Genomic DNA, 17,298 nt, shown 5'->3' with positions numbered 1-17,298 from the left:
CTGAGCCTTCCCAAATGAGGCCCCATTTCTCTGTTCATCTCTGTGGTGCAGCCACAGAGAAACTATTCATGCAGGCTGATTTAAGGTTTCCTAGGACAGCTCCCAAAGGGGGATGCACTTAGCTAAGCCTGGCTATCATGATCAATGGTCATCCATTGGCGCCTATCTGTCTAGGGAGTGCCAGATGGACATCTGGACTGCATTCCTAAGTGTCAGGAGTAAGTGACTCATATCTCACCTTGATCAACCAATCAGGGACTGGTAGGGCCGAGTAACCCACGTGGGACTCTGATGCCCATGGAAGTTTCAGCCAATGAATGAGCTGAAGTTCCTCCAGGTAAAAACAGGCAACACAGAGAGCCTGGGAGATTCAGTGAGATTCAGTGGAATTCTGTGAACTTTTCTAAAGGGAATTCAAAGGCAGGACGGCCCAGGAGCAGAAGGCTCCCAAGGGCAGGACATTCTCGCTGCGCGCCTCCTGACCATCCTGAGACTCAGCCCGGACAACCACGGAACGGCCAGTGTGTCTGAGTGCCAGAACTTTCCTTTGTTCTAAGAGTCTAGAGCGGAGGTTGCCAGAGAGTAACCAGAGGATCCACCCGAGGTTAGCACCAGCAGCAGGCCTCGTGAACAGGTTAGAATTGTGGACAGCTGAATCACTATTCAGAACTAGCTCTTCATCAGGAACGAACCGGTCCTCTTCCTGAATTGCTGGGACTCACAGTCATCTTTTCTCCTGTGCACAAACTTTGCTAGTTAAAGCCAACACTAACTAGCCGGTCAGTGAGCATCAGCAGCGCACCGTCGCAAGCTGCACAGCACAGCCTGGCACCGAGCCATAGATCGCGGATTGGACAGCAACAGCCTGCAACTGTTTCTTTGTGCCTGCAGGAGATATGAATCCCCAGAAATTGGATGAGTATTCAACTTCAATGCATTACAGCTCGAGAATTCAATTGTTATCCCAACCAGTTGATATCAATTTAATTCCTAAGAGTTATGTACTTGTTTTGAGTATCTAATGTAGAAGTTATAACCAAGTTCATTTATGAAACGGTCTAAATGAATGATATACTGAACGTATGTCCTCTTGATATGTGTAACTCTTTGTAACTGAATGAATATATATCTTTTGTATTCTGATAACCCTCTCGATAAGATCTGTTAGGTTTATATGCATATTCTATGTATTAATAAATGTATCCTCGTGTATTAATACCTGTGTGTGTGCGTTGTTTGAGTTATGTCGCATGGTTGGATTCTAAAGCCATCGCAAGAATCAACTTTGTGATTTACTGCTACAATTAATAATTGTCACAGTAAATGCCCAAACCCTACAGAACTGGTGCCTTCAGAGAGCCACTACATTTACATTTTGGCTATGGCAACATTACACATCTGTCCTGACTTTCCTAGCCAAATTAGCAGTGTGTGTTATTTGGATATCAAGCATCTCTCATACTAACTCATCAGGAAAATGTTTTTATATCTAAAGATTTAAAATATACAGATCAGAAGTAGAGGTTGTCTTGTTTCTTGTATCCTGTTGTGATGTGTTTTGATCTGGAGGCTAAAAGCTGATGAAAATGACTGATAGGGCTGTATGTGCTTTTATTGTTGTGGCCAGTGTTGTCTCATTAATATGTTTAATTTTTAGAAAATGGTTTCACTGCTGTGAAAATAAATGTAATGTTTGGATTTAGAGGATATTAGAGTTTACTTGCATGTGCAATACCTTGTGAAATGCTAAAAAAATGTGTTGCTTATGACAATATAAAGCATAATTTATTGCACTGCTCTGTGGACTTCCAAAATGGACACAAATAAATTTGACATTTATTGACTTGTTCAGGATGGAATGCCTGAAGCAATAACATCACCGACATCTCGCACAACAGCACTACTGTCCCACTACTGTTTCCAGCCTCTGTGGCTATTTAAGCAGAATAATGAAAGGATGTTGACAGAAGTCACAAGTAGTGGATAAACTACCATGCTCTAATTCAAGCACTACTGCTTTAGACTCACACTGCTGCAGAGAAAACAGAAAATCCAGAGGCGCACGTCTACCACAATGTCTGAAAGTGACCTGCAGTTTCTGGAACGGGTGGTGCACTGGGAACCATTCCTGTTGCAGCGGCGTTTCAAACTCAACGACTGTGATCTTTGGCCAAGCTTAGGACACACATTTTAGGAATAATGGGACTGCGGCGACCACTTGTCCAGTCTGACTATTTTCCACTGGGCCCCTCGCTGGCGGACGGCACTCAATATGATCTCACGCTGGCTCCCAGAGTCCTCTGCAGTTTGACATGAGACCACACCCGGTGTGCTGCACCAGGAGATGCTGACCTTGACCTTTGACCTTTGGTGATCCAGGAAGAGTGTCATCTTCCGGACCCCCATGAGGTGGGGCGAGGCAGGCGATTAAGTGTTAATGACAGCATAGACACAGGGCTCGTCAGCATCCTGCCGAGAGAGAGTCAGGGTGAGACACCGAGCACAGGAGCTAAAGTATGAGCACATGATCGTCAACTATGGCCTGTCAGAGACTGGAAGATAAGACTGGACTAGAGCTCCATCAGTCAACGATAACCAGGCATGTCCGTGGAGAAAGAGCAGGAGACTAATTGCACTGTCTGCAAATGAGAGGAGGCCATTTGACCCATCCTGCTTATTAAGCCAGTAGCCATATCGCTCTGCAACTCACAACTTGCAACCCACTGAAGCTCAGCAGTTGTAAGCCTGGTCAGTACCTGGATGGGACACCTCCTGCGAAAAACTAAGGTTGCAGCTGGAAGAGGTGTTAGTGGGGCCAGCAGGGGCACTCACCCTGCTGTCCATGTGGGTCCTAATGCCCCAGTATAGTGATGGGGACACTATACTGTAAACAGGCGCTGTCCTTTGGATGAGATGTAAAACCGAGGTCCCGACTCTCTGTGGTCATTAAAAATCCCAGGGTGTTTCTTGAAAAGAGCAGGGGTGTAACCCCACTCTCCTGGCCAAATTTCCCATTGGCCCTTACCAAGCATGGCCTCCTAATAATCCCCATCTATGAATTGGCTTCATTACCCTGCTCTCCTCCCCACTGAGAGCTGGTGTGTGGTGAGTGTACTAGCACAATATGGCTGCCGTCGCATCATCCATGTGGGGCTGCACATTGGTGGTGGTGGAGGGGAGTCCCCATTACCTGTACAGCGCTTTGAGTGGAGTGTCTAGAAAAACCTATATAAGTGTAAGCAATTATTATTTGTAGCTTTTTGTAGCTGAGCAAATCTTAAACTAATCCTAAACTAATTCCCCTTTGGTTTCTGATTGTGACCCTGTGTCCTTGTTTCACCAATGAGTGTGAAACAGGCCCCTGGGCTCAACCTTTCTCTGCCTGGATCAAACCCCTTCTCAGTCTCAGCCCCACTGTTCCAGAGGAGACTGGGCTGCCTCAACCCATCAATGGCAGAGGTCAGGGAGTGTCAAACTGAGCTCTGAGAGCAGGACAGTCGGTTACCAGTCGGGACAGCAGTCGGAAAGAGACAGTGACTCACCGGCTTGGGGCTGGGAGCTGACCCCAGAGTCCGGGCCTGGGAGGAGCTGAGCTGTACGTCAGCGTACACGACATCACTGTGAGGACCTTAACACAGCGAGAGAGAGGAGACAAGAGGGAATCAATCTGTAATAAACGTACGCAACAGGACAGGAGGCACAGTGAGAGAGAGGAGAAGTAATCACAGGCCAGCGTTCTACCGTCCCTAATTTAGAATATTGCATATTTTTTTAATAATGTTGCTGATCAGTGCTGAGAACGTCAGAGTTTAAAGGAATGTTCTACACTGAGGTTCCTAAGAAACAGGACATATCTGGTGTTGAACTGAGAAGACTAGTGTGGACCGGATACGAGAGTTCAAAATTCTCAAGCTTCAGCCCTCAACCCAGGGATTCTTCTGTTTTCAACAGTGAAAACTCAAGCAAAGGACAGAAGTGGACAGTGTGTGGAAGAGCATTTAAAACTGTGATCAGGTAGCGCTTCTTTACACAAACGGTGGTGGGAGTGTGGGACAGTGTTGCTGAGCCAGTCATTGAAGCCGATGTCCTGGCTTCTTCCAAGAAACATCTGGATGAGATCCTCTTATCGATTAGGGATGCACTAAAAAATACTGTAGACTCTTACCTTCTTTGTTCTTGTCTCTCAAATGTTTCCAGTAGCACAGTGCAGCAGAAACAACCACCACAATCACAGACAGGACTCCCAGCACAATCGGGACTGTAGGCTCTGTTGAGACTAAAATCACTATTTAAAAAAACAAAAACAAATGTATGACCCAGCATTGAGTTCATAAATGAAAGCATATAGAGCTTCACTTGTAGATTTAATCAACTTTTGCAGGAAAATTGAAAGACAGCACCACAAACTATAGATCGTAAGAAACAAAACAACTTTTCCTTCATTTTTATAAGATTATTTTCCTGATTATACATTAAAAAGATGCACTCTTTTCAAAGATCACAAACTGCTTATTTGCAATTTTTACAGTAAAAACCTCATATCGTAAATGTAAAACCTTGTTAAATCACAAAGTATCAAAAACCCAATGTTCTTACTAAGTAGCTGCAAAAACTCCTGTCACGTATCTGGACCTGAATCCAAATAATAACCACAGAAAAAAAGAATGAGTGAGTGGGATCTAACGCTCAATGTGAAAGGGGCGCTCTGATAGGTGAAACTAGCTGTCATTCAGTGAAATCTGACCATTTAGAGATTTAGGGGAGGTTCATACAGTAGGTGTCCACAGCAAAGAGTTATATCAGTTTCCTTTTGTCTGACTGTGAATAAAGTGATAAGTGAAACTCTTATCTGATGGGCTCTCACAGCCCATAATAATAATAAGTTAGACATTTAAAAACCCATCATTCAGAATAGATGCCAAAGGGACTATGTGGAATTCAAGCCCACACAGGCCTGTAATGATACAGTGGACAGACAAGTGGCACTGTCTGACTCTCTTCCTCCTGATGGTTTGAATCTTATTACCTTTTAAAAATAATTAATCTTATTATCATTATCTTACAAATGTCTTAGAAATTACTTTTAAAGCAGGGCAGACTAGTGCAACAAGGTGATCTTAATATGTATAAATTTTTAAAGTTTTTTAAAGATCCCTAATGTGGACTTCTGCGTGTTCAACCCTCTCCTCACCATAGAAAATCATGGGTGGAAAAGAGTTTTAAGTTGTAAAGGTGTTTGACTTTGTGTGAAACTCTTTCAGAGCAAACAGCTCCAACCGAATGACACAATCACCATGACTATACGGCAATCTGCATAGTGGACGAAGTAAATTATTTTCACAGAAATGTATTTATACGTGTATAATAAATATAGTAAAACTATAGTAAATCAATTAATTACTGTGAAAATAATTTACTTCGTCCACTATGCAGATTGCCGTATAGTTGCGGCACACCCGATATATACAGTAAAAAGCCTCAGGCACTGTGTTAGATGTGTTTTTGACGTTATATATGCGTTTATTAATGTCGTCGATTTTACGATTGCAATTCAACGTTGAGTATAAGTCGCGGCGACGTATATATACGTATAGCCGAATTTTCGCCGTGATATATACGTATATTTGACGAATCACTGCCCACTGGGAAAATATTCAGTTCTGAAGATCTTGTTTGATTCTTCATGATGCTTCTAAACTTGTATGAAACCCACGAAATTAGTACTGTAGCGCATTCGCCTGGCGCTGCGGCCGAAGAGCGCCCGGCTGGGGTACTAGGAAAGCCGCTGACCAGCAAAGCTGACCCACTGCAAAACGGGCGTACAGTTTGGTGAGATCGCCCGCATTCTTGTAAATAGTTCCCTGGTTTCGCACCCCTTTTATACTTGTACCCAATTGCCACCCTATCGCTGTGGAACTACCTGCTCGCTCACTCTCTCTGCTAGCGCAGGGGCGCGGGGGTGCTGTGCTGCCTGTGCCGAAAAATAAAAGCACGTGTTTCATTCAACAACTGTATGAATCTCTGTGTCCGTCCGCGCCGACCCCGAAAATGCTACAGTTTTCTATTTTCGATGCCAAAAGACACCTAACTGGGAAATTCGTGACTTCCCACAAGACTTAACACTCAATTGTTATAGTCGCATTACAGTGCCAATTCATCGTACCTTTAATTGCAAGATAGTGTGCTAATTAAAGCGTCAAATACATACTTTGGATGTATTTTAGCTCTGTAAACGTCGTTCACTTAAAAGGACTGCAGGGCATTTAGAGGCGATCTGAATAGTTATCTGTAAAATGCACACTCGCATCTATCCGTCAATATTATCTTAATGTTAGTCATGCATTCCAAATCTTGTCATGTGTTTACAGGGGAACTTTTAGAACATCTTCGTGCTCACCCTCCAATTTACAATGCAATCCTCGATCGCTATAATCAGCAGAATTAGCGAAACCTTATGATACATACTGTCTCTCTCTCACACTCACACAGAGGTTAAGCAACAGTTACCTAGGCTGCTGAAAGCTACTGTGCCACGGCGGACACACACAAAAAACAATCAGTGCCTGCCTCTGTTGTGAGGTTTTGGTCTTCTAGACCAGACGCAGGCGTCGGGACTTGGAATTGAATATGGCGATAATCTCGTCACTGTCTAAGAGTCGGCAAATTCCCGTTCAAATGACAGCTAGTTTGCAATGGTCTCTCATATGAGGACATTGTCTTCAGCTAAAGAAACGCTGCCAGAGCTCATTTTCACTTGTTCAAAGTATTGAACAAGTTCAAAGTATTTCTTATGCTTGCTTTTAGATTACTCAGTATTTTGAAGTTAATTACTCTGAAGTTAATAATTGATTGCAAAATACAATGAACACAACGTAAAACGCAAGATTCAAAATCCGTCCGAAATATTGTATTAAAAGTACCATGCAGGGTTTGCCTTGAGCTCCGTGAAGTTGCCCCCCCTACAGACAGCACAATGAAACCCACCTCATTCGTCTGTGCCGGTTTGTGCAGTTGAAAGTAGCCTTTGTGCTATTTTTTTCTTTGTTTGTATGTTATTAAGGGCACTACGTACAAGGTTGTCGCAGGCAGTAAATAACACATCCCAGAAGCAAGACTGGAAAGTCCACCGTCTCACAGCAGCGGACCGTGGCAATATTGGAAACTTTTATTTTCACATAACAGAAGTGAACATACATCTGGATTCTTTAATAAACTGTCATTATCCGCGTGTTTGTATTTAAAGGGGTCTTTGCGCAAACATGAAGCGATGAGCTCACACTCCGTTTATCTTTGTGTTTCCGGCCAGTCGTTGGTGTAGAATACAGCGTGAAGGCACACCTGCCCTCTGAAGACACAGGTATGGGCCCCTGTGTTAGATCCTCAGGTGAAGTCGAGTCTTCTGCAGTCTGCAATGTAATGACCCAGACATGTTTGCACGTCCTGCTCCACGAAGTTGCCCACCCGCCCGTCGAACAGCACAAACGTCGAAATTCACCGCAATCGTTAGTGCTGCGTTTGTGCCGGTTTGTGTCGCTGTAAGTAGCGTTTGTGCTGCTTTACCGAGATATAGCGCCTTGTTTGGTCGGCTAATCACGTGACTGTCTACAAGGAAGTTTACGGGTACCAACAAACTCGGTACTTGAACTCCTGATTGTGATTATAACAATGGGGGCAATTTGTATTCCGACTATATCTGGTCAGGTGGGGTGGATGTTTCAATATATTTCAAGATAGCGCCTTCTTTTCCTGGCAAAACGGCAAAGTCACGACCACCAGATCTTTCAGTTGTGATCTTTTCATCAGTTGAGCACAGACTTTGCAGCCTTTACGCGAATAAACAGTCTTACATTTAGGGAGGAGTTACTATGTTAGAACATTGGGTTAGATGTTTTCTTTTCATTTTTAACCACGTTCTCGAAAATGTATGGCTTGTGTACTCCTTTCATTGGTGAAGAGACGCCAGTTTCCAAATTACCGCTGGTCCAACACGAGAGCCCATATTCACATTTTAGTATTAGTTTCAAGATCGCTATAATTTAACATTAAAAACCTAATTTAAAAGCACGAGCATAACAATATAATGAAAATAAACTGTACATGTCTATTAATGATTGAAGCACAAAGCAGAAGGTGTCTCCCCTACCTTAAATAAACGATTCAAATTGTTCAAATACCATGTATTTGTTACAGAAAGCAGCGGAGACAGTTATATTGCAAATAAAAAATGTATTTATTTCGAAGAGTATGGGACATTGTGAATCAATAAAGACGTTTAAAAATAAGACGATGTAGTTATAGTGCAAATAAGTAAAGCATTTTAAAAATAGATTCTCATTTACAGTAAACAAGGCGATCCACCTGGCGCTGCTGGCTTGAACAGCTCTCAGACCCGTGATTGGCTAAAGCCCCGAACAGTTCGGGCCGCGATTGGGTGAAAAGTGAGAATCGACACTCTGAGTGGGTAAAGCGCCACAGCGGAAGTTCGGTGTGTACTGTGTGTGCTGTATGAGCACGCTGGATACACAGTAACACATGCATTGGTTTCCAATTACTGATCATTCTAAGAGAAGTCGCAATGAGGTCAAAAGTGAATAGCCGACAAAGAACGTCATGGCATCCACAGCGAGGTCACGACTGCGATAACATGTCACGATAGGAGTGCGGGCATCACGATCACATCGCGATACCCATTGCGACTGGCCCACCACTGTCATAGCGCCACTCGCGACATTAAGTCCATATATCACGATATGACATACCTCGACAAAACACCCCCGCACCTTGTCACGACATGGAGACCGCATATCGCGATATGACTTACCCCGACAAAAGTGCCCCGCCCCCATGTCGCGACATAGAGCCCGCATATCGCGATATGACATACCCCGACAAAAGTGCCCCGCCCCTATGTCGCGACATAGAGCCCGCATATCGCGATATGACTTACCCCGACAAAAGTGCCCTGCGCTCATGTCGCGACATGGAGTCCATATGTTGCGATAGGACATACCCTGACAGGATATGCTGACCCCTTGTCGGGACACAATGTCCATATATCGCTACACGTTCTATCTGGGTATAGCATGTCCGGATATGAGACCTTTGTTGCGACAGCGCTACCAGGGTTGCATGGAAGCAAGGCGCCAGTCGTGATATACACTGCCTCAATATACATACGATATACTGTACAATGGGTCCCTATCATGACATGCTGCGGAGGGCTTGTCGCGATGGTATCCCACAGTTAAACGTTTGGCAACAGCGTGTCACGGTAGGGAAAGGAAAGGAAAACACGTGCCTTAGAAACTTAAAACCAAAGATCTTACAATCACGGTGATTTTACATACATTACAACCACAGGTTGTAAATGCATCAGTAAATGCATCGCCCCAAGGGTAATATCGAGTGAGGCGCCATAAGAATAAAAACTGCAAAGGTATTAAAATATGCAGTTCTGAAGACCTTGTTTGATTCTTCATGATGCTTCTAAACTTGTATGAAACCCACGAAATTAGTACTGTAGCCATTCGCCTGGCGCTGCGGCCGAAGAGCGCCCGGCTGGGGTACTAAGAAAGCCGCTGACCAGCAAAGCTGACCCACTGCAAAACGGGCGTACAGTTTGATGAGATCGCCCGCATTCTTGTAAATAGTTCCCTGGTTTCGCACCCCTTTTATACTTGTACCCAATTGCCACCCTATCGCTGTGGAACTACCTGCTCGCTCACTCTCTCTGCTAGCGCAGGGGCGCGGGGGTGCTGTGCTGCCTGTGCCGAAAAATTAAAGCACGTGTTTCATTCAACGACTGTATGAATCTCTGTGTCCGTCCGCGAAGACCCCGAAAATGCTACAGTTTTCTATTTTCGATGCCAAAAGACACCTAACTGGGAAACTCGTGACTTCCCACAAGACTTAACAGTCAATTGTTATAGTCGCATTACAGTGCCAATTTATCGTACATTTAATTACAAGATAGTGTGCTAATAAAAGCGTCAAATACATACTTTGGATGTATTTTAGCTCTGTAAACGTCGTTCACTTAAAAGGACTGCAGGGCATTTAGAGGCGATCTGAATAGTTATCTGTAAAATGCACACTCGCATCTATCCGTCAATATTATCTTAATGTTAGTCATGCATTCCAAATCTTGTCATGTGTTTACAGGGGAACTTTTAGAACCTCTTCGTGCTCACCCTCCAATTTACAATGCAATCCTCGATCGCTATAATCAGCAGAATTAGCGGAACCTTATGATACATACTGTCTCTCTCTCACACTCACACAGAGGTTAAGCAACAATTACTTAGGCTGCTGAACTCTACTGTGCCACGGCAGACACACACACAAAAAACAATCAGTACAAGGACTCAAAATCAAAACCACTTCAATAGAACACCTGTTACGATCCCTGCCTCCCGGTAACGAAAGAGGCAGAAGAAGGCGTAGACTTAGTTCATTAGTCTACCTATCAGTGTACGCTTTCACCACCACACCTCCGTCTCATCTTGTATTTAAGCATTAGTCTTTCCCTACCTCCTCGCTCAGTATTGGTTTTCCTTTCGAGCTACTTAGTTGCGCTACGCCTTCTACCTCTTCGTACTGTTCTGGTTCCGACTTTGTTTTCTCCCCTTTTACTATGTTTTTTGGATTATGGCTCGACTTCGATTGCTCTCTCCCAGTTTGGATCTCTGGCTTACCCTGGACTCTCGGCTCTCTCCTTCGTCTACGGTTTTGGATTACGGTCTGGCTTTGGCCACTCTCTCCCAGTTTGGATCACTGGCTTCCCCTGGACTCTCGGCTCTCTCCTTCGTCTGCGGTATTTGGATCACAACTTGTCTCTATCGGCTCCTGCAAGTGGGTTCATTACTTGGTTTCGGTTTCACTGGCCGAATCCGTAACAACACCGAACATGTAATAGCGCAAAACGCCCTCATAGCGACAAAGAGGCTTTACTTTATTTTTATCTATTTTTCAATTACAAAGCAGAGGAAGCAGTCCTTGATATTCAAACACATGTAAAAAGACTATCTGGCGTATTTTAAAAGAAACGCCGTTCTTACTTTAAAAACAACAAAGGAACAGCCTTATACAATGAGGGGTTGCTGCTGGTCCACGAGGCTGCGGGTTTTCCCCTTTTACATTTTGCTAAATCATTGAGAACTTCTCTTTTGCTACTCCCGAAAAGGCACCTTAAATGTACTTTGGCAGTAACAGGTTCGAAGTTACTGCTGGTATCAACAGATTAACACCGTTAACTTTTGCTTCAGCTGTTATTGAGCTTTCAATGAACCTCTGAGATTCGCTCTTTTTAATTTCGATGTCAGAGAACACGGCCTTCCTTCAAAGGGGATTCGAACCAGCGATTTTAGGCCTTCCAGCGGTTTTCACTGCAGTTCTCCGCTCTACCAACCACTCTTCCAATTTCTCTAATTTGCATACAGGTGTTTTCTACATTTTGTCTTAAAATAACATCTAATGTCTTTTACTGCTCCTGTCTGCCAGCAATGGCTTTGATGAAAGACTAATTACTTGTGCGCTTTTCACCTTCTATGTGTCACCATGAAATTCTGTGATGATGTGATAATCTGATCTTCAGCGTGTTCAATCTGTCTGAGTGAGACTAGAGTATCTGTGTGATGCTGATGCTCTGCTGTAGCCGCTGTACATCTGAGCCCTACAAACTGTTCTGTCTGAAAAAAAAAACTGTTTTTTTAGTAACCAATATTTTATTACATTATTTTCTATTATTATGTAACCTTATTTTCGTAACCTTAATTTTGTGATTCTTGTGATTTTTGTGAGCTTGCAGAAAAGACATTTAATTGCCAGCAACTACTGCAGCACGCTGTATTGTTGTGCATTTGATAAATAAACTTTGATTTGATTTGAACAAGTGGATGTTTTCAACCTGTGCTTACTGCAGTTTCGCCAGTCGTTGCCAGAAAGTTAAAAGCACACAAGGAATTAGGCTTTAGTCAAAGCTATTGCTGGCAGACAGGAGCAGTAGGACGCAGAGCCTTATCCAACAGCTCTAGATGGTGCTCGGGGAAGCGCTACAGTTGCTTTCGGATACTTTAATATGAAGATGTTCTAGGAATAAAAGCATATCCAATAAACTAACGTGATAACAGCCAGTGCCACCCCTTAGTTATTAGTGTTTGAAGTGGTTTAACATCGTACTTCCAGCCCCCTCTGTGATCCTAGATTGAACTTGATTGTCCACTCTCATGGAAAACCCCACAGTCCTCTTTCTTCTGCTGCTCCTCGCTCTGTCCATTACTCTGAACTCATGACTCATCACGCTCGCTCAATCTGCTCCTCAGAAATCACCAGGAACAACACAACCACTAACTTTCCTGCTGTGTGTTCAGGGACACCTCTGTGTACCCAGGCCCTGAGTTCTGACTCCCTGCCTCAGCAGCAGCCTGTCTTCCCTATTCAGTTGATTCTCTCTGTGTCCAGTCTCTATGGCCAGGGTGTGGTCACTGATTCTGTCCTCTCTGGACACTCAGGTCTGTCTGTGTCCAGTCTCTATGGCCAGGCTGTAGTCACTGAGCCTGTCCTCTCTGGACACGACACATCGCCCCTCAATACTCTCTTTACAGAACCTACTCCTGAGACAGGTTCAGTTGTCTAAGAAGCTAAATGGAAAATAAGAAGACAGTACATTGACAGGCCTGGAAGTCTTTCTTCTACATTGGAAAGGTAAGTAGCCGGAGAAACAAGAGTATATTTATTTATATATATCTGAGTGCCATCCAATTTTCAGAAACATCCAGAACAAAAGAGCAGGGTCCACAGAGGTACAGAGATGTACTGCAAGTACATTTATTTTTTTTCAAGAGCTCACCCTGTTCTGCTGAAACTTGCATTAAAAACACAGAAATGTGTTTATTTATGCAATCTGCTACAGATCTTCAGTAGCTGAAGATCCTTTGCAATATCCTTTGCAATATTGCAAAGGAAGAGAGAATTCCAGAAGAATGGACAAAAAGCAGTATGGTTACCATGTACAAGGAGAAAGGAGACCAAGTGGAGTGTAAAAACTATAGATGAATAAAACTTCTGGAACATGGATTGAAAATCCTGGAAAAAATTCTGAACAAGAGACTTAGGAAGATAGTCAGGATCCACAACTCACAATTTGAATTCACAGCAGGGAAAAGCACAACAGATGCCATTTTTGTGATGAGACAGTTACAGGAGAAGACACTAGAGAAAGGGAAAAAGCTGTATGTGGCCTTTCTGGACTTGGAGAAGGCATATGACCGTGTGCCCAGAGAGGTGGTGTATTGGTGCTTTAGGAAGAAAGGAGTACCAGAAAGCATGGTGAAGTTAGTTCAAGCAACTTATAGAGATGCAACTACGAAGGTGGTCACACAACGGGGAGAGACAAAAGAGTTTGAAATCACAGTTGGAGTACACCAAGGATCAGCACTAAGTCCTTTCCTTTTTATAAACATTATTGACACACTGACAGAGGAGGTAAGAACAGAAGTGCCTTGGGAACTCATCTTTGCTGATCATGTGGCACTGATGGCAGATTCAGAAGTAGAACTACAGGAGAAAGTGTTCAAATGGCAGAGGAGTCTGGAAAAGGGTGGACTGAAAATGAATGCAGAAAAATCTGAAATAATGGTAATGGAGAGAAGAGGAGATACTATGACCACTGTTGAGGAGACAAATGGAGGAAAACTGAAACAGGTTGATGGCTTTAAATACCTTGGAATAAAACTGGTAAAGGGAGGGGAAACACTGGAGGCAGTAAAACAAAGAGTGAAAGCTGGATGGAACAAGTGGAGGAAAATAACTGGAATAATCTGTGACAGGAAAATTCCTAGAAAGTTAAAGTGCAAAATGTACAAGACTGTGATTAGACCTGTACTACTATATGGAGCTGAATGCTTGGAAGTTGGAAAGAAGGAAGAGAACTTGATGAGAAGAACTGAAATGAGGATGTTGAGATGGATTCTGCAGATTTCAATGAAGGAGAAGATCAGAAATGAAGAAATCCGTAGACGATGTAGGGTGGTGGATGTAGTTGAGAAGATGCGAGAGGCAAGGTTACGGTGGTATGGACATATCATGAGGAGGGACGTTGAGGAAGTAACAAAGAGGGTAATGGAATTTGAGGTGGAAGGTAACAGGGGAAGAGGCAGGCCTAGAAAGAGATGGATAGATTGTGTGAGAAAAGATATGGAGGTATGTGAAGTGAGTGAGGAAGATGTGCTCGACAGAGACAAGTGGAGAAGAGCAACCAAAGCAGCTGACCCCAGGACAGTCTGGGACTAAGGCTGTGAAAAAGAAGAAGAAGAAGAAGCTACGGATCTTCAGTGTCCAGTGAAGCTGTAATGACAGAAAGGAAGGAAAAGGAGACTCTTCCCTGACCTGAAGTCGAACCCAGGCCGCGGTGGGGAGAGCACCGAATCCTAACTACTAGACCACCAGGGAAACGGTCGACTCTCAACCTGTGTGTGAAGAGAAGACAGCGGTAACTGGGATTCATGCCGGTGATCTTAGTAGGACACAGAGAGCGATCGACACGCTTTTACAGTCTGTGTAGCGACAGCAGCGACGCTCAGAGCTGCTGTGTGTAAGAAAGAGAAAATAAGATCTATTTGATACAAAGACTTTTTTGCACAGCGAGACGTCTTGATACTCGAAGGTTTGTGGGATTATTTTTCCGTGTTTTATTTACGTTTTCAGATTTAATGAGCCTACTCGCTTATTGGTTCCATGATGTAATGGTTAGCACTCTGGACTTTGAATCCAGTGATCCAAGTTTAAATCTTGGTGGAACCTCAGCGGTGTATCTTTCTTACTTCTTTGTCGGGTGAGCGTTTTGTTAATATTAAGTGTAGCAATGAAACCTTCATTGTAGCATTAAGTTAAAATCGATCACTTCTTGAATTTATGTAAGAAACTATCCTGATTTGAGGTTTCATTGCTTCATTACAGGTGTGCTTTTATGATTCCAGAGTCAAGTTCAGGTACTTTGCTTGATGAAAGAAGCTTTTTTTTTTAAATCTGTGATCTGCTCACCCAACAAGGTCTGCTGTCCTACTGAAAGAGAGAAGCAGAGTAAGGAAGATGTTCATTCTTGAGAGTTTTTGCTCAATCACAGCGCACCCTGCTGTCAAGATTCTGGCTGAGATTGTAGCCAATCATGTGCTGCTCAGTCAATTCAATTCATTTCAAGATGCTTTGCTGGCAAGACCAATGAATAAATCAGCATTGTCAAAGTAAAACAAATACAGTTAACATGGAAAAATCCAAAGACATTTACATCTTAATTTAGACATAAGACATTTACATATAAACATATGCAGCATTTTTTGTGAGACAGACTCACTGTTCCTCAGGCTGTGACAGGAGATCACATACTGGGCTGCCAGTTCACCTGAGTTCCCTCCTCCCTCTCCCAGTAAGATTGGGACTTGTTGTGATTCTGGCAGGTGTGGGGATTCTGGGATTAGATTTCTAAATTTGGCCAGGAATGTTTGTCTAATCCTAGAATATTTGTCACAGTGCAGCAGAAAGTGCATCTCTGTCTCTGTTTCTCCCCGCTGGCAGTGGGAGCACAGCCTGTCCTCTCTGGGCAGCCAGGTCTGCCTGTGTTGCCCAGTTTCTATGGCCAGGCTGTGGTCACTGAGCCTGTACTTCTTCAGGTATCGCTTAGCATGCGAGAGGTAGCGAGATCGATGCCCGCATTCTCCAGTCTGTCTTGTATCCCCAAGCAGCGAGCATTGAAATTTCATGCTTACAAGGAAACAAAATCTAAACCAAAGCACAAAGCCAATTGAACACTTGTAATAACCCTTATATCGACAAGGAGGCTTTACTTCTATTTTCATTTGTTTTTGAATTACAAAGCTGAGGAAGCAGTCCTTACCATTCAAACACATGCAAAAAGACTATCTGATGTATTTTAACAGAAACTTTACTTTAAAAATAACATTACACTGCCTGGCACATTCAGTTATATCCTGACACGAGACATAAAAAGTAATAATTATGGCCCACAAATTAACCGACTGATTTGATCAATTGAAGTGTTCTGATTTTAGAGCCCCCTGTAATTTTTGCTAATTAGAACAACAACAATGCTGAGCCTTCAGCACAGCTCAAAGATCAAGATCAGCTGGTCTCAAACTTTGTTCTGCAAGTTTTTTGTTGGAATAGAGCTCAGAGCTGAGACGATCTCCAAATAATATATTAACTAGTCTGCAAGATACTGGCCTCCGTGTGGATGTAGTAGTTCGGGTGGGTAGCTGCGTCAGCATGCGTAGGCTGCAAAGGAACAAGTAATAGGTTTATTCCATGCTGAAAAGAGAAGAAAGAAAACACAGCGTTTCGTCCGTGGAGCCTTCTTCAGGTGTGAGAAAAACAGGGCATAAGCAAAGGTAACGTAGCAGGAGAACAAAAGCAGGGAAAGAGGAGGACAGGCACCTGACAGCGTGATTTCTCTCTTGAATGGTTACTAAATACGTTATGTGAACATGCCACCCGTAGAACTGTATATAGTTTCGCTGCTCCAGGCCTTTAGAGATTGATTGTAAGAGCGGGCAGGTAGGAGGTATGGATCCTGTGCAGGACTCAGGAGCGAGAGGGAACACCAATCCAAATCGCGAAGCAAAACGTATACCAGGAAGCAAGCAAGAAGGTCGGAAAACGAGAAAGACAACCAGAGAGCAACAACCCGAAACTCAAGACAAAGTCGAAATCGAGGGGCAGGCTAGAAGATCAAACACCGAGTGGAAACTAGCAGTGAAATAACGCGAACTCGAGGAGAACCCGCAAGAGTGAGCGGGAAGTGAGGAAAGAGGGGAACTGAAATAGTGACGGGAGTGAACGGTGATTGAGGGGGGGGGGGAGGGTATTACTCGCGGCGTGAGCGTTTGTTAAACACAGTTCGCGTGGGAATGCGAGACGGGACAGAGACGCGTGTGGAATTTGTAACATTGACGGCTTAAAGGGTGACTATAACAGAGGCTGGACTTTTACATTTTGCCATATCATCGAGAACTTCTCTGTTTTCAACTCCCGAAAAAGGTACCGTAGCTGTATTTTGACAGTAACGGTTTCGAAGTTACTGCTGGTATAAACAGATGAGTGTCCCCGCGCACATTTTTAGCACAGTTTCAAAATCCATGTAACTTTACAAGACGAAGAAAAATGAGAAAGACAGACTTAATATTATAAAGACTCAAAATCAAAACCATAAAGTCAACTAAGTATGGAACTCGTAAAAACACAGAACACTGAAATCGACAAACCTTTATTTACATATTATCCATTTTT

General features: G+C 43.5%; 1 non-coding gene across 1 annotated transcript; it reads left to right on the top strand.

The window, feature by feature from the left end:
• The first annotated feature begins 14,727 nt into the window (after positions 1-14,727).
• On the top strand, positions 14,728-14,799 carry trnaq-uug (transfer RNA glutamine (anticodon UUG)). The gene has a single exon. It is a non-coding gene; the product is annotated as a tRNA-Gln (tRNA).
• Positions 14,800-17,298: the final 2,499 nt, after the last annotated feature.

Source organism: Atractosteus spatula, chromosome 6 (genome assembly GCF_055471065.1).
Source record: "Atractosteus spatula isolate fAtrSpa1 chromosome 6, fAtrSpa1.hap1, whole genome shotgun sequence".
Lineage (NCBI taxonomy): Eukaryota > Metazoa > Chordata > Actinopteri > Semionotiformes > Lepisosteidae > Atractosteus > Atractosteus spatula.
Note: the sequence above shows the minus strand (reverse complement) of the source record. Positions and strands in the feature narration are given on the sequence as shown.